At 43.0% G+C, this 20,873-nt stretch overlaps 1 protein-coding gene across 2 annotated transcripts in view; it reads left to right on the top strand.

Moving 5' to 3' along the window:
- ANTXR2 (ANTXR cell adhesion molecule 2) overlaps positions 1-20,873 on the top strand; it is a 160,879-nt gene that overhangs the window by 130,447 nt on the left and 9,559 nt on the right. The gene's annotated exons all lie outside the window — the stretch shown is intronic.

Raw genomic sequence — 20,873 nt, 5'->3', positions numbered from 1 at the left:
GTTTGTTCTCATTCATTGTCCAAATTCCATACTAGAAACTGTGCCTTGATTTTAGTGGGATGAGATTGGAATTAAAGGAAGAGGAAAATTTGGTCATGCCCTGCCTCCTAAAGCTACCTGACTGGCCATTCGTGGAGACAGGATTCTAACCTTGAGAAGACACTTGGTCCAATGCAACAGGGCTCTTGTTATGTTCTTATCTAGGGGACCAGTTCTGGTTCGTATCAGCAGCAAAGCGGCACCATGGCTACCTTACACTTTGTCATTTTTCCTGCAGCTTTGAAGCAAAGGAACATTATTTGAATTAAAGAGATTCAGTATAATTAAGAAATATATAAATCTTTTCTTAAGTAAGTGGATAATTTGAAACAAAGCATCGCTCAGCGAGAGAGCTTTTAAAATTTACCCTAATTACCTAACACGTGCAACACCATCTAAATGTAGGCACACAATTAAGCAGGTAATTATCCTGAAAATGCAATTGAATATTTGCTAACCTCACCCCAAGGCCCATACAGTTGTTTACAGCATCGCAGAACCCATCTAGTATATATGCATGTGTATCTCTATATATCTGTCTCTACATCCATCCATCATTTCTGACACTCCCTCCATGATCTCTGGGTGTTAACTAGACATAGGCACGAACCAAAAAAATTTAACGAATCCGTGGTTCGTGGTTTGGTGCCGATGACGACCCCAAAGTCGCGAACCGCAACGGACATTTCCCGTTGCCGAACCGGTTTGCGGTTCGCGGTGCTTAGAACGGCCCTCGTTGCACTTAGAGAGCCCATATTCACAGGGAGTGTGTAGCAGGCTCTCCTCCAGCCAGCAACCAAGTTTGGTCAAGATTGCAATAGGGATCTTGGAGTTATACCCTCTCCAATCCGAGGCCCCCAGGAAACTCCCACAAGCTCAATTAGACTTTGATGGGCCGATGTTCTGATTCAGTATAAGGCAGGTTTACATGTATTCAGCAGTGTGACACTCTCTGAGCAAGCAGAGCAAATTGATGGTTGCTTTTGGTCAGCATATATACAAACAATATCTCTCCCTTTATTTCGCAAAGAAAAAAATTGTACCACTTTGACTATCAGGTCAGTAAAGCTACGAGTTCCTTCACACAAGCCTCCCCAAAAGAAAGGTGGTGTTGGAGTAATGTGGTAGACTGCCAGTGCAATCCTAAACAGAACTGCACCCTGTTTACTCTACTGAAGTCAGTGGCTTAGAGTGGAGTAACTCTGCTTAGGATCACATTGTTTGGCTGCAAAAGGTGGAGACTCTGGTCTTTTGACCATTTCTTCCTCTTTCTGCCCCCCCCCTTCTTCCCCGCAATCTGAGTCTGGTCATTCTGTAAACAGTTCATGAGATGCTATTGCAATATCAGTGCAGAGAAGAAAAGCACTTAATCGTGCATTCTGTGTGTCCTTTGATTGTTCCTGCAGGTGTGAGAAAAGAGCACATTCTAAGATTATTAACAAGCAAACTTCCTTCCTCTGATATTTAATTGTCTGCTCTACAGTTACCTTTTTGGCTTTGAATTTTGGCCGTAAGGAATTTACCAGATGTGCCTTAACCTTCTTTTGAATAGTTTTCCTCCCCAGAGTGTGAAGGGGGGCGGTCTTCTCAACCGGATTGCTGCTGATGACAGATTTTGGTTCTGCATTTTTATGAGTATCATAGGCAAGAAATAACTTTGAAATATGTATCTTAGTTGAAAGCCTCATCTTACTTTTAAATTCCTAGGTATAGTTTGAGAGGGATTCGATTCTGTTGCTGTATAGAGCATCCTAAGGTTTCTCTGAAGTTTTTGGGTCCCCTTTGAGCTTCAGAATATGCACTTACTTTTTAGACTCAGAGCCAAGCTACAAGTGACGCCCGACACAGGTTGGACACTTGTCAGCTTCCCTCAAGTTTTGATGGGAAATGTAGGCGTCCTGGTCTTGCAGCTGTAATGGGAGAGCCAAGCTGTAAAACCAGGATGCCTACATTTCCCATCAAATCTTGAGGGAAGCTGACAAGTGTCCAACCTGTGTAAGGCATCACTTGTAGTTTGGCTCTAAGATTAATATGCTGCTAGATTAAAGCACAAATAGTACTGAGTCCTAGGAGCACTGTTGTATCCTTGCCTTGGCCAGGATATCCGAGACAGCCTAATAGAGCAGGACTGAAATCAACTTTATGAAACATTCAGACGTACACACGTATTTCAGATTTTGAATTTTTATGACTGGCGTCTTTGTGATATCAAGCTGCTTGCAGTAATTTTAGCTGCAGCATGGGGCCTGGGACCCTTTGTGTGCAAAGCGTGGGCTCTGCCACTAATCTATGGCCTCGCCCTTAAATTTTCCCTTCCTCACACAAAAAATGTACTGCAAACATGTGGCGGGCTTACTCCATGAGTGTAAACTGCAGTAACTTGTTTTCTTTCTTAAAGTTTGTCCCATGCGAGATCTAGACGTGTATAAAGCACTCCTTTGAAATCCCTTTCCTTATTTTTAATGCCTAAATTAGAATGCCATGTCCCCCCCAAATGATGCAAGAAGGAAAAGCTACAGTTCCCCTTGAGAACTTTACTACCAGGTAGACATATTACTGAGTGATTCCGCACATGTTGGATAATGCACTTCCAATCCTCTTTATAGATCATTTGGAACGGACTTTTTCATGTGCAGAACAAAAAATCCACCTCAAACGATTGATAAAGTGCATTGAAAGTGCATTATCCAACGTGTGCGGAATCACTCACAGTAAACTTTCCCTCTGCAGGTTTCAAAGATCAGAGGGGCACACATTCGCACACACTGAATGCTCAGTGCACGTAAAAGTAGCAAATTCAAAAGCATGAAGGATGATGTCAGAAGCAGTGGCTCTGCTTAACTTGTTTAAGAGCTCAGCAGCCTATTGAAGAAGTTCAATTGCAAATGGATCTCATATTCATTGTTTTAAAAATCTTATCCATAGTTTGCAAAGTCACGAGTTGCCATTTCAGGTGCTGTTATTCTTTGTTTTTTGTGACATTCAGATGGTTTTAAATCTCCCCAAACAGGAAAAAAAACTATTACATTTGTCACTGAACTGAGTGAGCAAAAAGATAGGTAATTGTGTGCAGTAGTGTCAAGGGACTTCATTATTTTTGGAAAACCCTTGCATTGCAGTATTGTGGAAATCCTGACTTTTTCTTCATACCATGGCATAATTATAATGTTAGTATGGTTTAATCTTTTTCTTTAAAATAGTTGCTGTAAGAGTCATTATTCCTGTATGATGAGAACAACAATGGAGGGGATAGAAAAAGACACTTCAGGGTACGGTGAAGAAAAGCCCCAGATTGCATTTTTAAATGTTTCTCTAGCCTGTTCACAAGATACAATGCACAATCTGTGTACAGTATACGCTTTATTGTTCTTTGTACATCTGTCAAGTAATTCTCATATTATATTCAATGCATGTACAACGGAACTTGTGATACAGAGTCCGTATTTACCAGGCGAGAAAACGCAATCTTCCGCGTTTTTTGCGCGATCTTCCGGGTTGTTATGAGCAGCGGGGAGCCATGTGGAAACGGCCCTGGTACTAGTTCCTGGTTTCATTTGTAAAATGAATGCACACTGGCTTTTTCTTTGAAAAAAGTGATGAATTTGCAGTCACTATAACATGTGAGGGGCGATAGAAAATATGAACCATGTGGTATCTTACAGTACAACAATTTTTTGCCTAGAGCTCACTTCTTCACATGAAATCTGAAGAAATGGGCTCTTGTCCTTGAAAATTCTTGCTTACAATTTTTACAAGAATTTAGTCTGTAAGGTCCTGCAAGACTCCTGTTTATTTTTTGCCCCAACTGAATAACATGGCCACCCCTCTGGAATTATTACAGAGTTCAAGGCATTTTGCAGACTAAATTAGATTAGGCGGCGTTGGGTGCAAAACAGAGGGGTAGAGGGATAGAATACAGGGATAGAGGAACAAAAAACCTCTACAAACTTCTCTGCTTTGAGAATATAAAAGCCTGCAATGAATTAGACAATCTCCTCAGCACAAAAGACAAGAGATCGGAATTAAAATGTGGTGGTGGTTAATAGTAGTAGATAATTTTAGGTGATGCGCTGGGCTGACACAATCAATAGATAAACATTACTATACATTACTATACATTACTAATCTTATACATTAGATAAACATTACATAAGCATTACTATGATCGCTACGACAATGACTACAACTACGGGAAGTAGTAGTAGTACGTTCCACTTATCATTTAAGCCTTTTCATGGACACACAAATAGCCCTTATGGTGGGGAAAGAATGCTTTTGCTAAAGTCATCGCTTTATCGGGTTGGATTCTGCCGCTGATCTGTTCCACGGATGGAAGTGTCTTCCATCAAAGGAGAATGCTTCTGCTAGTGGACTGCATCTGTGGGACCCAATCTGATATTTCCACTCCTGAATGCTCCAGCAGGCTCATGACAAGGCATCGGAAAGTGCAACATTCTGTGTGCAGCCCCACAATAAAATCACAAACAGCCAACAAAGTGGGCAAGAGGGAGGGAGGGAGCGTTCCTCAACAGCTTGTCTCTTGCAAGCATCATCAAAAACATTTCTTTCTACATTAACCTCATCATTTGAGTTTAATCTGTGCTGCCCTTTGGGGAGGGCAGGGGCTTCAGGCACGCAGCTCTTTTAATGTCCAAATGGCAGGCTGTCAAGCAGGCGAGCACATCCCTGTCCTGACAGCGTACTCCCATTACAGCGGATGTTCCTGTCCTTAACTCATTCCCCCTGTGTGTAGGTATTGCGGGACATATGGTAAGCCCCTGCCAGGCATTGCGGTGAGACCGCTGCTCTGTACCTAAGAGCTACAGGAGGAGGACGGTCGGCTTTCTTTCCGTTCGGCTTGCCCTACTTTTTCGCTCAGTTCTGATTTCAGTGCTTTAAGACTTCAGTTCTGCTTTGCCCAGGATGTTGCCTCTACAAAGCACCTTCATGTCTTGGCGCTAACATATGGATGTTTTGATGACACAGGTAGTTCAGAGCTCATGGACAACTAGTGTTGTAGATTGATTTCACATGTCAGATGAGGATTCGGGAGAGCCAGGTTCCAATCCCACAACACCCAGTGGTTGAGCTTGGACCAGGGCTTTTTTTCAGCTGGAACGCCGTGGAACAGTTCCGGAACCTCTTGAAAATGGTCACATGGCCGGTGGCCCCGCCCCCTGATCTCCAGACAGATCTCCGTGGTGCGGAGGGCAATCTAAATTCCCCTCTGGAGATCAGGGGCAGGGCCACCAGCCATGTGGCCATTTTTTCTGAGGGCAACCCATTGAGTTCTACCACCTCTTTTCCCAGAAAAAAAGCCCTGGCTTAGACCATTCATCCTCTCGGCCTAATGTATCTCATAGGGGTAGGATAAAGTAGAGGAGGCAAGAACGAAGGAGATTAAAAGGTAGATCTCTTGGTTTCTTCCTGTGCTGTCGTTCCTCCTTGTAGGCATTTGAGTCATGTGAACTTGTGGCCCACCATTTGAAAACCACCATGTGAATTCCTATAAACAGACCAGATCAGTCTAGCTGCAGTTAGAAGATTTAGGAATCAATCCTAAACTGGTCTACTCCAAAATATGTCCCATTTTGTGCAACAGGGATTCCTTGGCGCTAAATTCCGCAGCAATGTCTCCGGTATAAATAGAACTTCAGCTCCCAATCCTTACTGAAGAAGGATTCTTACCATGTTCTGAAATTAGTCTTTTTCCACGTCCACCACATATTAAAACTATTTGCCTTGGGGGTGGGTGGGTTTACAATGCTAACAAATGCTGTCTGAGGTGTTATATACATTTGGTAGCCTCTAAGGAGATAGGTGCCACTGGTGTGACATTTTCACATGTTCACGTGAAGCTGCTTTATACTGAATCAGACCTTCGAGGTCAGTATTGTCTGCTCAGACTGGCAGCAGCTCTCCAGGGACTCAGCTGGAGGTCTTTCTCATCCCCTGCTACATGATCCCTTTGAACTGGAAATGCCAGGAATTGAACCTGGGATCTTCTGCATGTGAAGCAGGTTCTCTACCACGGACACACAACCCCTCATTAATAAGAGGCTAACCCAAAAGGACGAACGCTGTGTAAATATCTATTTCCAGATCGTATTCTCAATTTTATAGCCTAGAACCTTGTTCCATTTATCCTAAGATTCCCCCCCCCCTTTGAATTACACTCTAAGACACCCGCTGACGATACCCCAATACAACACAAGTTTTTTTGGAAAGGTGGCAGGGCCAGGTAGGTCTTTTGACCAGCAGCTGGTACTACGGCACAAAGATGCAAGAACTCTTTTTTAAGCAATATGTTCATTTTAAAAGACATCTGTTAAATAGAGAGTTTTCCTGAAATGTTAAAGAGTTACTATTAGAGTTATGCATGACTTTGTGGCCTGTGGTTGGCTCTGCCTCTTGTGGCAGCCATTTTGTGTTTGTCCCCTCCTGTGGCAGCCATTTTGTGGTTGCATTCACTACTCTGTATCAGAATTCCAAAGGTGCCTGCATAGGGTTGCCAGGTCCCCTGGAGCCCAAACCGGGGGTTTGCCAGGTCCCTTTACTCCCCCAGCGGGAGATTGGGAGCCTGGCACTCACCTTGCTGCTCAGGGGTTTTTCTCTTTTGCGCATGTGCTGCGCTGCGCTCTCAGCTTGCACGATGACGTCACTTCCGGAAGTAACATCATCATGTGGGGGGTCAAAGGCTGGCAAGGAGCACTCCCGCACTCACCAAGGGCCAGATTGGGCCCTGCAGGGCATGAGTCTCCCCAAAACGGGCCCACTGTGGGTGCAGGAGCACGACACGGCTCAGGGCATGTGGTGAGGCTTGGGGTGGTACGTGCCGCTGCTCAGGAGGTGCCCCAGGGGAGCACGCCTCCCCACCAGCCAGGTAAGTGGGAGCAGGGGGCGGAAGGGTGGGAGCAGGGGATCTCTTGCCTCCGGCAGGGGAATGGTAACCCTATGCCTGCAGGCTCAAAAAGGTTGGGGGGGTCCCTATTCTGTGTCAACAGGAGATCATATACCCAAAGAAAGAAGTTAAGAAAACTTTTACATGCAAATACTCAAAAACAGTAATGCTTTACTGCATAAATACTAAATTAAATGACACTACCTTGTTACTAGATACCAATTCTTTGAATGTATCTTATCTGGCTATTTCCCATTTCTTAGGGGCCCTTCAATTAAAATCTTGGGGTTATACCCCAACTTTCTACCCTTATCAGAGTCACCAGGGAGACTAAGAGATCAAAAACATCCATAATAAAAACACACCTTAAAAACCATTAAATCCAAACAAAAACACATGACTCAAACAATTAAAACCAAGTTAAAATACGTATACAATACAATAAAATACACACACACATAAAGCCAACAATTAAAAACCATCTTGTTGAAGGGGATAGGCTTGGTAGATACATCTTTCTACATATGCCCGGAGACCTCAATCTTAGGCACCTCTTCTGAATTAATAAATAAATATGCTTGTTCGTCCTAGAATTGGCATTGTTGATTTGGGATTGGTAAACTCCCGCAAACCTCTGCTTTAACCTTGCCAATCACAATATATATTCCTGCAAATGCATTGCCGCCATTTGGAACCTTATCTGGGTTGGCATTGGCATCTTTTTTGCTAGATTACATTTATGCATTAGTACCATCTGTGCCTGCTGTACCTTCTGTGAGTTAGCCCTGGCCAAATGACTGGCATTTATCTGGAAGTGCACTCAGAATAAGAGAGAGGAGGGAGACAGGAAAGACAGTACCTTGAGGTTGGTGTTGTTATTTTTTTTAAAAGCTTGCTGGCTGTTGGCACATAATGGTTTCCAGGAAAAGCGCATGGATGTGTGTGTAAAACATCAGCGGCTGATGCCCTACGCTTTGCTTTACCATGGTGTTTTATGTGTATAAGGAAAATCCCAAGCTATTTATTTTTTTAATACGATGCAATTTATCTCATCTTACTCTCTTTCCTCTTATATGTCTCCTTGAATGAATAGTCCTGGCAAACATATGAAACAGTGAAATCAAAAAGAGTCCAGCAGCACCTCCAAGACCAACCAATTCCACTGCAGCACAAGCCCTCAAGAACCACAGCCCTCCCCGCCACAGTTGACAAAGAGAACTGGTCCCCACAGTTCTCTTTGTCAGATGCATCTGGCGGGGAGGGCTGTGGTTCTTGAGGGCTTGTGCTGCAGTGGAATTGGTTGGTCTTGGAGGTGCTGCTGGACTCTTTTTGATTTTGCTACTACAGACTAACACGGCTAACTCCTCTGGATATATGAAACATAGGGACTAATTGTAGTTCTTGGTCACCTTTCTGAATCCCAGATATTATTTAGATATTTACAGCCTGCTTTTCTCTGCAGTGGGGGGGGGGGGGCAAATAGCTTACATCATCCTTCCCTCTGCCATTGTATCTTCGCAAAAATAACCTTGTGAGGTAGCACTAGAAAACAGCAAGAGTCCAAATAGCACCTATAAGACTAACAAAATTTGTGGTAGGGTATGAGCTTTCGTGAGGCACAGCTCACTTCTTCAGATACAGCTAGAATGTGAGTCCATCTGTCTTGTATATCTTGGAATTGGAGTGATTTCAGATGCTGAATGACAATAGCAAATGAATGACAATAGCAGGCATGATTGAATACTGTGGGGTATGCAGAGGGGTGGTGGGCGTGGAGAAATCAGCATTGGTAATGAGACAGGAAGCCGGTGTCTCGATTCAGTCCAGGTGGATGCATAGTCTTGAGCTTTGTTATCAGTTGCAATTCAGTGGCCCCTCTTTCTAAACTCCCTTTGAAATTCCTCTGCAGAATAACTGCTAGTGCTACTTTTAGGTCAGCAGCTGAATGTCCTGGAAGGTTAAAATGTTCCCCCGCTGGATTTTGAATGTTTTTGTGAGGTAGGTTAGGTTGAGAGAGAGAGTGACTGGCCTATTCACCTAGTGAGCGTCTATGACAGAGTGGGGATTTGAACTCGGGCCTCCAAGATCCTATTTTAGGCAGTCTAACCCCTATAGCACACTGACTGTAGTGACACTGATAGGGCAAAATGCTAATGCCAGATGAGAAGGATAAAGCATCAAAGCAGAGAAGACAGTCTTTGAATTAAATCCACTTCTTCTCGCATCCAATAAATTGCAGCCCACACTGTGCTATGAGGACCCAGCCTCGAGTTCCATCAGACCGTGCCAGAACTTGACAAAGCTGTCTTTTTTTCTGGCAAGTCAATCCCTGCCTCTTTTCTTGCCTCTCCAGAATTAGGACCACCTCACAACTGCGCCTTCTGGCAAGAGGAGACACTGTGCTGGAATTCTGACAAAGTTACAATAATAAACCCATCACCCTGTGCGCCGTTCCCAGTGCTCTGAACCGCTGCCCTTGCATTGGAAAGAAAACTAGCTTGTCATTTATTCATCAGGGCGTATCCCTGGATCTTTCCATCTTCATCCCCGCGAGTGACATCTGCTTCCCACTGTCCACATATCCGCATCTGCCTTTGAAAGCATTTTTCCCGTTGCGCAAGTCAGCACAACACACTGTGGGACACCTTGCAAGCCTTCACTTCTTGTCAGATAAGCTGCTCCCAGCTCCATGGCTGCTTAATTACAGTGAAGTTGTTTTCACCTTTGGCAGCAGGACGTCAACGTGCAAAGTGGTCAGATTCACACAGCCGTTGAGTGCGTGGCCAGGCACGCCTTTTGCTTTGACTCTCTTGCGCCTGTGGTAACAAGGACATCTCCGCCCGAGCCCATTTCAGCAGCTGCTGAAACCTCACTTAGGTCAGCATGTCGCATAAAGAATCAAAAATAAGTTGGGGAACAATTTTAGCCTCGCAACGCACGCTCATAAAAGTCAAGTCACTAAAGTGCCTTAGGTTCGGTTCGTACGAGTATTTCCCACACTTAATTACTTATTTAAAATGTTTATATCCTGCTTTTCTCCCAGTCGACAGAACTCAGAGTAGCTTATGTCATTAAAACCAGCTAAAATCTCATTTGTGCACTGAAAGAACCCCAAGGTTGCATGAATACAGGATAACCTCAGCCTAGCGAGCTTCTGCAACTTCTCTGTCTTGCCAGTCACTGTCCATCTTTCATCATTATTTGAGTTTTAAACCTGCCGTTTAACAAGGAGCTCAGGATATTATAACCATTCTGGATAGTTTCAGATGGGCATCTGTATTGTTCTGTGGTAGAAGAGCAAGATTTGAGACCGACGAGATACCGTATCTGACGAAGGGAGCTTTGACTCTCAAAAGCTTATATTATGGAAACCTTGCCAGCCTTTAAGGTGCTACTGGACTCAAATCTTGCCATTCTAGGATAACGTACCCACCAAGGAGCTCAGGATAGTATACCACATTCTCCCATTTTACTGTCAAAATAACTCTGTGAGGTAGGTGAGCAAAAATACCTAGTCACCGAGTGAGCTTCATGGCGGAATAGAGATTTGAACTTGGGACTCTCCAGTCATAGTTCAGCACTCCAACCGCTACACTACACTGGTTCTCATCCCTTTCAGTTTGGAGCAACGGTGTTGGATGTGGTACAGGGAGTGCCCTCAGTTCATGTGGGACATCAAGGAGGCCCATGTATCCCAGCCAATGCTTTGGGCAAACAGGGAGTGTCTCAACAGGGAGTGCCTCAAGACATTTCCCAGAATCCTTTGCAATGCTGTAGTGTCCTTGGGCAGATGAGCTTAAAGTAACTTGTACGACTACTGTTGATTCAGTATTTTTTTCTAAACTTGACAAAATGGGTTCATGCCAGTACCTTTGGCTTGCAAGGAGTCTGTTCATTTTATTTTTATTCATACTAAGAACATGATCATATCCCTGGGGAGATCAATGATCCATCTAGACCCATACCCTGTTTTCAAAAGTGGCTCATTAGATACCTCTGGGAAGTTTGTAAGTCCTCATTATCTGGTATTTGAAGTTATACTGCCTCTGAAAACAGAGGCTCTATTTATGGCTGTTTATTAATAGCATTTCACTCCCTCCTTTCCATCCTATTTTTGGTAGCACAGAACAGGTTTAATATGGTGTAAATATAGAATGATTATCAAATTACATCTCATGTAATTTTTTAAAAAATCACTGTATATAAAAACAGCAGCCAGTTACAAAGATAAAACCATAAAAAGAAGAGCATCAGTTCTAGAAACAACGACATTAATAATCCTTAAGCTGTGATGCCGAGTGGCCACAATTCCACCTCACCCTTTATGTTATGATGCTGTTTTTTTTGCGCAACGCCAACTCCAGCATTACACATATTTTGCCTGGGAATCAAGATTGGCGTTTTCATTTTTCCATATGCTCTGTGTTAAACATATGCCACACTGTATATTTAAAGCTTGCAGTGCACACACACGCACATGCAACTCTACCATCAAAATATGTTTTCTTCATTATTGAAAGCTGCCATGTCTTCATCTGCCTCAAGCAAAAAGAAACTTGACAGGAATTTAGAGATGTTTTTAAAAAAATCTTTTGATAGCTAAAGAGGAAGTGGAATCTGTAGTAGTGAGTGAATTTTGTGTGCTGCAATGGTCTGCACAGAGCAAATGGCTAAGCTAGCATGCCACTAAGGTTGCCAGTTAAGAAAAAGTAGCCCAGCATGTTCTTCTGTTACTAAAAGCAGGGTGATTTGCTTTGCGCTGTGATGCATCTAGTCCATTTGAAATCTGTAGAGCTAAGTATTTTTTTCCCTTTTATTTCCCACCCCCCTCCAAAAGCTCAGAGACTTGCCATGGCGAAAGCTGTTAAAAGACCCATCCTAAAGTAAATATATACAGGTAACAATGATAATAAAACACAAATTATGCATTCTCAAAAGTAAACCATACTAGCAGGCAAAAACAGAACAAAACAGTATCCACTAAAAATAGTGAAGGTAGCAGCCGCAGCAGGGGGGGAAAAGTCAACCTAGGCCTCCAGCCCTGGGCTTTATATGCCATTCCAGAGCCTTGGGATGGGTGGGGGCTGCCTGAAAAACCAGGGCTGTTTTTTTTTTACTTAGGGGGTTGGGGGGAGAAGGAATTGGGCACCAAGGATTGGGCACATCAGCAGGTGCCATACTGGTGTTTGTCATGCTAGGGTGTCATAGCCAGTTTTCAAGTTCTGATTAGTGAATTGTTAATATAATATAATAATAATAATAACATTCGATTTATATACCACCCTTCAGGACAACTTAATGCCCGCTCAGAGCGGTTTACAAAGTGTTATTATTACCCCACAACAATCACCCTGTGAGGTGGGTAGGGCTGAGAGAACTCCAGAGAACTGTGACTCGCCCAAGGTCACACAGCTGGCTTCGTGGAGGAGTGGGGAATCAAACCCAGCTCTCCAGATTAGAGTCCCGTGTTCTTAACCACTACACCAAACTGGCTCTCATTCGGAGCTGCGCATACTTTCATTTCATAGCAGACAAATTTTCTGCACCAAATCAAGCAGAAATCTATGATCTGTACAAATTCTGCTCATTTCCCCAGTTTTTTAACGTTATATAGGTTTGTTGTTTCTAGTCCTGGGGAAGGAATAAAAATCTCCCTAGGGCACTGAGTCCTCTTTCCACCACCCCTTTAGCTTAGAAATTCTGTTCCTTTCCAACTTCTGAAAATCCACCAGTCTTTCAAGCCTGTCTTCATTATTTTTATGTCTTGAAACTTCTTTTGAAAAAAAAATAAACACTGAGATTTTCAGGGAGCTGGATTCTGCAGCCATTACTGATTTCTTTATTTTCAGTGTGATTGCATCAGCTATCAAATTCCCCTAAGCATGATCATTTCTTGGGCTGTCGGGCAATAAAACCATGCATATTCTAAACCCAGAAGACCCCCATTGGCTGTGCTCAGTGTGCATTTTGCAAATGCAGGGTGTCTGCATGTATTTATTTGGCACAACTGATGGCTTCTGAGAGACTCAAAGATCTCCAGTTTTTTTTCTTTATAAGGGAATCACAGCAGGTATCTGTGTGCAGAAAAGCAGCTTTTACTCGGTGGAGAACAGACAAGGAGCTCTTAAGGGCATTTAAACCTTATATCACCACCCAGAGCCACTAAACGTTTGGGATAGCTCCTCTACTTAGGCCTATGCTGCAGCCAGAGGGCCCCAGGCGGGCTCTCTATACACTCTTTTAAAGGGTAAACTGTATTGATTGAGGCAGTCTTAGCTCTGCTGAGATATTACAATGGCATACATCTAAATCAGCCCACCCTTGACAACATCTGAATGCCAGGATGTGCATCTGAATGTTGAAACGTGAAGGTTGTTTGTCAAGGTTGTCATCAGAAGGCGAAGGCAGCACATTTAACTGTCATTTCTGATCTCTTCTCCAACTGTCCACCCTGGTAAGACCGCAGGTTGGCGTGATCGGTCAGCTCAACGGTTCCTGTGGCTTTGTGCTGTGTCCGCAGTTGTAACTGACAAGGTGCTGAGATGGGTCTTTTGCCAATAATAATAATAATAATATGTGCCAGAGGCTTGACATAAAGATACTACCTATCACCTTTATATGCTGCCTCGGGGAGGGTGTGTGTGCCAGAATCCTGCCTTTGTTCAGTCAGCAGTTGTCTTTGGAGGACGGCTTGTATTCTTTTCAAGCCTTCTCAAATGGAAAGCGTCTAAAGGTTTGGAAAAGATTTGCTCTGCGCTTGTTTCACAGAGACTCAAAGCGGCTTGCAATCAGTAATGGTGCAAACAATGCATCCTTTCTGCAGATGGATAATTGGGAAGTTGTACAACAACAGTAGTAGTATTACCTTTATCAGGAGCGATGAAAACATCACAAAATAGTATGCAAGCTTCCAGGTTCAACAGAGCTCTTCTTGAGGCTGGATGGTAAGTAAAACAATAAAAAGGAAGGGCAGAAAGACTATAAAAGAAGAGCAAGATTTGGGTCCTGTAACACCTTAGAGACCAACTAGAGAAAACTCTCAACATGTACCTTGTAAGTATTAAGATGAAATGGAAGATGTGTTGTGCACACTGAGGTTAGCCCATGCTTGGTGCAAAAAGATCTCAGACTGCATCAAAGGGTGCTAAGATACAGAAGCAATGGCAGTCCCTTTGAAAATATAAATAGCAGTAATTGCCAATACCTGCTTCCACCATTCATTGGAACATACTGGTTCCTCGTGCAGCAGAGAGCCAGCCATAATGAGGGGTTTTCAGTCATGTCTGGCAACGTCTCATTTTTCATTCAGCATCCAGCCTGAAGAAGAATTCTGGGGAACCTGAAAGCTTGCTTGCTACTCTGATGTTGTAGTTGCCTCTAAGCATTGGAGGGGAATGGTTAACATGGCTACCAGCAACTCTTTAATTAAAAAAAACTACTCTGATATTTTGTTTTTTTCTGTGTCTTCTTAGAGCCTGGCCAGGTACTTGTTTTCCAAAAGCAAAAGGGTAGTTTCCTAAAGTATTGAGAATGGACCAAAGAGTGGAGGGTCAGTCCCCCAATCACAGTGGCCTGTCCTTTGGGCAAGTCATGTTGTCACAGTTACTACTGCCTTCACACCTCTGTTTGAGTTGGCAACAATGGACCAGATGGTACCATTTGGTACTACTCCACCGGACACACATACATTCTCTCTCTCTCTCTCTCTCTCTCTCTCTCTCTCTCTCTCTCTCTCTCTCTCTCTCTCTCTCTCACACACACACACACACACACACACACACACACACACACACACACACACACACACACACACACACACAAAACTTAAGATCCTGGCTTGAGATTCCAGTTTGATGAAGCCAAATTAACCACAGTTAATAGAGTGGCCTGCAGTCAATCATGCTAACCAAAATTACTTTAAATTAAACCATGGTTTTGCTCAGTTAGTAGAGTGGCCTGCAGTCAATCATGCCAACCAAAATTATTTTGAATTAAACCATGTTTTTTTCAGTGTTGGTCTATCATAGAGCTAATCGATCACAAAAGTCCAACTGATGTTGTAGGAATTTGATCTGCAGGAATCATCACCCAGAGGCTCTGTCTGTAAGCACAAACTCTGAGCTTTCACCTTAGACGAAACTCAGACAGTTGCATGGCCCCAGCTTGCATGGGGAAGGGGAACATTCGAGCACTCTCTCACAACCATAATATAGTATATGACAGGGATGTTCCATGAGGACTAGGCATGATAGTGTGCTTCTTTTGATCTTCTCCTGTGGCTTGGAGGAAAAGGATCATGCATATCAAGACACTGTTGTAGGAGGAATGCCCATGATACCTTGGCCGTTCTCACACTGCTTACTGGCCATGGAACATCGCACCAAGCTCCAGGAACGACAGAGTCTCCCTGGCATGATTTCACACGAGAACAGCATTTCAAGATAGATTACTGGCAAACACAGGTTTAAATGAGATTAAAGAAATATTTTAGAAGAGATATAATGCTGTTATTTACTACTTAAGTGGTATTAATTATTTACTAATTAAGTGGTGCTTCTAAAATGATGCTACTATTTATATATACAATATTCTGATACTTAGCATCTCTATGTTTTTCTTAGTACCTATACATACGTTTGGTCAGTAATCCTTATGATTAGCAGTGCCATTTGGATGAGAAACACCCGAATGATTGCGCTCCCCCCTTTATTTTTAATTTATGCACATTTTCCAGTCCTGTAAGATTACAGAAAAATGCCTGTAATGCTGTCAGAAGGTTTGTGTTAATGGGCCTAAAATGGACCAATATTATGACTGCTGGTGTTAGTTCTACTGCTACTGTCATTACAGTTGCTATATAATTCTGAACTTGACTTCAGAGTGAAGATTTTAAAAATCCACACAATGGGGACAAGTACAGCGTTTCTATAAAAATGAGGTTTTCTAAAAAAATCTTAAAACAACAAAAAGTGAGGAGGAGACAGAAAATGATGGAGAGAGTGAGAGATTTGGGGGTTATTTTATTTTGGTTTTAACTGTAAATGATTTTTATCTACTATTGTAAACCACCTTGAAACTTCAGGAAAGTTGGGGGGGGGGGAAGTGTTAATAAAATCAATTAATTAATTACCTCAGTACAAATAAACATAAACATAAGTTTGTGCTGAGACCACACAAAACTACCTCATGAGATCTTGGCAGCCATTTTGCATTGCCTAGGCAACGAGAAACATGATGTCTGTTGCAGCGTAGGCAACCTAAAACAGCTGCTGAAATTTCATGAGGTAGTCTTACGAAATTTCTAAAATCTTTTATTCTGTGAAACTGAGGTGGTGACGTGGTAGGGTTGCCAGCTCCAAGTTGGGAAATTCCTGGAGATCTTGAGGGTGAAACCTAGAGAAACCTGGAGAAAGTGGGGTTTGGGGAGGGAAAGGACCTTGGCATGATATAATTCCATAGAGTCAACCCCCCCCCCAAAGTAGCCATTTTCTCCAGGTGAACTGTCCTCTGTGGCCTGGAGACCAGTTGTAATTCCTGGAGATCTCCAGCCACTACCTGGAGGCTGGCAACCCTATTGTGTGGGGTCATGAAGATTGGTGGGGGGTGGGGGTGGGAGAGTAGAAGGGGAAAGCAGAGCCTGAAGGAAAGGGAAATGGAGCAACAAAGATATGAAAACAGGACCAAAAGGGGAAAGAAATTCCTTTCCTTCATGAATTGTTACAGGTCTTCCTCTCATTAGGACTAGTATTACTCATTAGGACTAGTATTACTAGTATATCATTACTGTACTGCATTGCTATCGTTACTGTTACCATTCCTACTAGCCCTACTAGTTGTACTTTTGCTACTGCTATTGTAGATGTTTACTGCATGTCCATGATAACCCACAGAAATGCTGTAGTCCCTGTCCCGAACACTGGAAATCAATGTTACAAAGGAAGTGTACAGTATACAGAATGGACTGGGTGGCACAACTCAGTAAAGGCTACGTTTTTGCCAATACTTGGACAAATTAATCAATATGAACTTTAAAAGGTGGCTTGTTAAAAATCCTCTGTTTGGCAAACATAGGAAATGGATACAATCCTTCCCCCCCCCCCAGTCGTTTTGAGAGCAAACACAAGAGTTCCTGTGGCTCTAAATATTCCAGTTTTAGGCCTGATTATCCTTCTGGTGATAAGAAAATTTGGCAAAGGTGCCTCATTAGGCGCTGCCTGTGTCTTTTCTGCAGGCCCGGCATTCACAAGGTTAAATCTCCAATCAACATGTACTTGAGGGTTTTATGCTTTATGGCAACAGGGTTGATACAGCCATATGTCCAGTCACAAAATAAGCACTATTAGAGAGATAAAAGAGTTGCCCTTAATAGCATTTTCTAAAAGCAGCCTGTGAACTAAAGCATTGGTGATCACAGTCTGTTGACTCTCTCCGGCCAACTGTGGCACCGGCATCTCTTCTTTCATTACCCAAGGAAAGTGCTGCTTTTGAAACAGCCACACCACACATTCTTTCTTTCTGGGATATTCTGTCACTGTCTGTCTAGCTAATGCATTTGTATCCCTCCTTTTCTCCAAGGAGCTCAGGTGGGGTAGATGGGGTTGGCTCCAACCATCTTTTCTACTGATGAAAAAGGCCGTAAGGCACTTTGGTCACCGCCCCCCCCCCCCCCAAGCTGTGTTGGGCATCATGGGAAAGTCATGTGGAAATGCTCTGGTGGAGTCAATTCACTGGGGTGTCCTACCACTTCACTGAGAAAAGATTTAAGTCTTTATACAGGCTGAAAACTTTCTTCCAACTAATGGAAAAGCCTCTTGTTGGAGGAAGGCTACAGGTGTTGCTCAGTGGACAGAGCAGGATAGAATCCCCCCCCCCCATTGACTACCCCAAGGATCCAGTGAGCATCATGGCTGAGTCTGCCAGGTTCTAGACTGGTACTCTAACCAGACTTTTTACAGGATTTGTTCTCCAACAGTGCCCAGCCCCTATTCTTTGGCACCAACCAAATATTTATACAATCTGTCTTCCCTTTTTCTATTCCTTTCCCAATGTTGACTTTCAATATTTTTTTTGAAACAAGAGGTCTGACATTAAAAATGGCAACATCCAGAAACCAGTGGGAGAACACTTCGGTCTACCAGGACATTCCATCAAGGACTTAAAGGTCACCATAGTTCAACAGAAACATTTCAAAAACAAAATCCAAGGGGAAGCTGATGAATTGGAATTCATATGTAAATTTGACTCAGTCAGACTTGGACTGAATAGAGAATATGAATGGTTATCTCATTATCAGGTTATCTCATTATCAGGTTATCTCATTTCAGGCATTCTGTTCAGACTCAACTATGGAGGGGAGGGGGTCACACCCAGCCTGGCTTGTGCACTCCACCTCTTTCATGACTTTTGCAACTGATTTGCATCTACTCCCCCCTCCCCTCACCACCTATATATATATATATATATATATATATATATATATATATATATGGCCAGTTGCTTCATACCCTCCACGGCTCTGACAAAGAGAACTGTGGTTCTCGAAAGCTCACGCTACAGCAAAGTTGGTTAGTCTTAAAGGTGCTTCTGGACTCTTTACTATTCTGTTTGGAGATTCATTGATTATTCTTCAGTTCATCTTCATTCTGGTACTTTAACATTCACTGTCCTGAGGGATGTGTGGGAAATGCACTGATTTTCATTTTCTGTGAGAAAATGTGTGGTATGAGCAGGGAGACATTTTGGGCAGGATAGTCAAAATCCACATGTAATTTATATCTTTTCCATGTCGTTTTCCAATGAAACCAACCATTTTTTGCCTGTGCAAAGCCATCAAGCAAGACAGCATGGCCATTTAACTCATTGTTGTCTGCTCTGGCCTGCAGCAACTCTGTCAGGTAGAGGAAGATCTTTCCTAAAATTGGCTCCTGTGATCCTTTTACCTGGAGGTGCCTGAGATTTAAACAGGAACTTTCTGGATTCAAAACATTTTCACTGCTACTGCCTCATAGCCCCTTCCTAATGAAGCTGTTCAGTGTTTCCCACTCTCCGGAACCTTTTGGTCTTTTGGCATCATAGACAACTAAACAACCTTAGCGTGACCTTTGTTGCCTTGGGAATAGTTAAATCATAGTACCATCTTGGCAAACAGTAAAGGGAATTCTGTCACACACAAGTGCAACTTACCATCATATGTGTCATAAAATCACCACCTGTAGGGGCTTAGAGACCTTTGGAACATGAAGCTACTGTTTTTGTATTTGCTAATAACCATTGGTAGGCCATATGCCATGGATTTGTCCTTTTAAAAAGCCGATTGAATATGTGACCATGTGATTTACCTCTTAGCAAGAGAGATGTTTATTTACTTCATTTATACCCGACTTTTCTCCCCAGCAGGGATGCAAAGAGGCTTATGTTGTTCTCCATTGTATCCTCTCCGCAATTCTGTGAGGGTATATGACTGGCCCAGGTTCATCCAGTCAGCTTCCATGGCAGAGTGGGGTTTTGAACCTTGGTCTCCCAGATCCCGGTCTGGCGCTCTAATCACTGCGCAGCACTTAGCCTTTTTCATTCACTGGAGATTTTGAAAAGACAGAAAAATGGAGAGAGAATCTAGAAATGTATATAGTCATTTAAAACTTTGACTGCTCTTTAAAGCTGCCAAAAAGTCAAGGTTTACTAATCCTATTCTGAAGTAAATATATCAATTCACTCCCTGTGTTTGTGTTGGGTTTCAACGGAATTGCAGGTGTCAATGGATATTTATGAGGTAAACCCAATATTCTAACAGTTATAGCAATGAAATACATCCTGCGTGGGAATGTTAATGCCTGCAGAATGTTAACACCACGTAGTCTGAAAAACATGACATTCGTTGAAGTCCAGGAGCGGGTTGGTGATGTCAGTTTATAAATGTTCAACGTAACACATCAAGGAAAGAATGCTGGCTCCTCAATCATTAAAAATAACCTGGGTTTTTCTATACGAGTGTTGTTATATCACCGCATTATACTTTGCTGCTCCAAAATGTAGCAGGCCTTCTCCCCCCGTCCCCAAGTCATCTCCTTTGACAGGACAGCAGGCTAAGAAGGCCCTGCAAAACTTTACAGTTTGGGCCATGCACATCTTCACTTTTTATCCTGAAGATATTGCTATACCACAGGCTTGTTAGCAGTTGCAGATACCTGTCATGTCTTTTACTCAAAGAATTCTGGGAGCTGCTGACTGGCCCAGGTTCAAATCCCTGCTCTGCCATGGAAGCTTGCTGGGTGACCTTGGGCCAGTCACACATACTCGGCCTAACCTACCTCTCAGAATTGTTATGGCAATAAAATGGAGGAGAGGAGAATGATCTAAGCTGCTTTCGGTCCCCCGGGGGAGAAAGGTGGGGTATAAATGAAGTAAAATGAAAAACAGTAAGTGACATCACAGTGTCAGCAACGCTCTAGGAATCCCCCCAATGGTAAAAAACCATAGAGATTGAAAGAAATTCCTAGCGCATCATGGATGCAGCAATGGGAAGTGACATTGCTGCATCTGCGACGTCTTTCCCCCTCCCCTGTTTTTTCCACCTGTTCAGTTTCTGAGAGTGGGTGTGGGTCAGAGTTCGCCTGGCACAAGTAGGCAGCAGGCAGCCTTAAGGATTTTGAGGGAAGTTTCAATGATTTAAATAAGACTAGTAGTGTAACATTTAGTCCAGATTAATTGCACTTTCATACTGTTTAAATTCTTCATTATTTCCTACGTCCCATTGGCCTGTATTATGCGTATTCCAAATACAATCCTTTTTGAAGCGCTAATTGCTAGTGCGAGCCCCAGAAAGAAACTTTTCTTCCAAAAGTTAGCAATAGTCAGCTAATAATCACATCTTTAAACATTTGCCTGTTCAACAATATACAGTACCCCAAATCACTTGGATTTCATAACAATATTT

The sequence above is a fragment of the Eublepharis macularius genome, chromosome 10 (assembly GCF_028583425.1).
Source record: "Eublepharis macularius isolate TG4126 chromosome 10, MPM_Emac_v1.0, whole genome shotgun sequence".
NCBI classification, from domain to species: Eukaryota; Metazoa; Chordata; class Lepidosauria; order Squamata; family Eublepharidae; genus Eublepharis; species Eublepharis macularius.
This window is presented reverse-complemented; position numbering and strand designations above follow the sequence as displayed.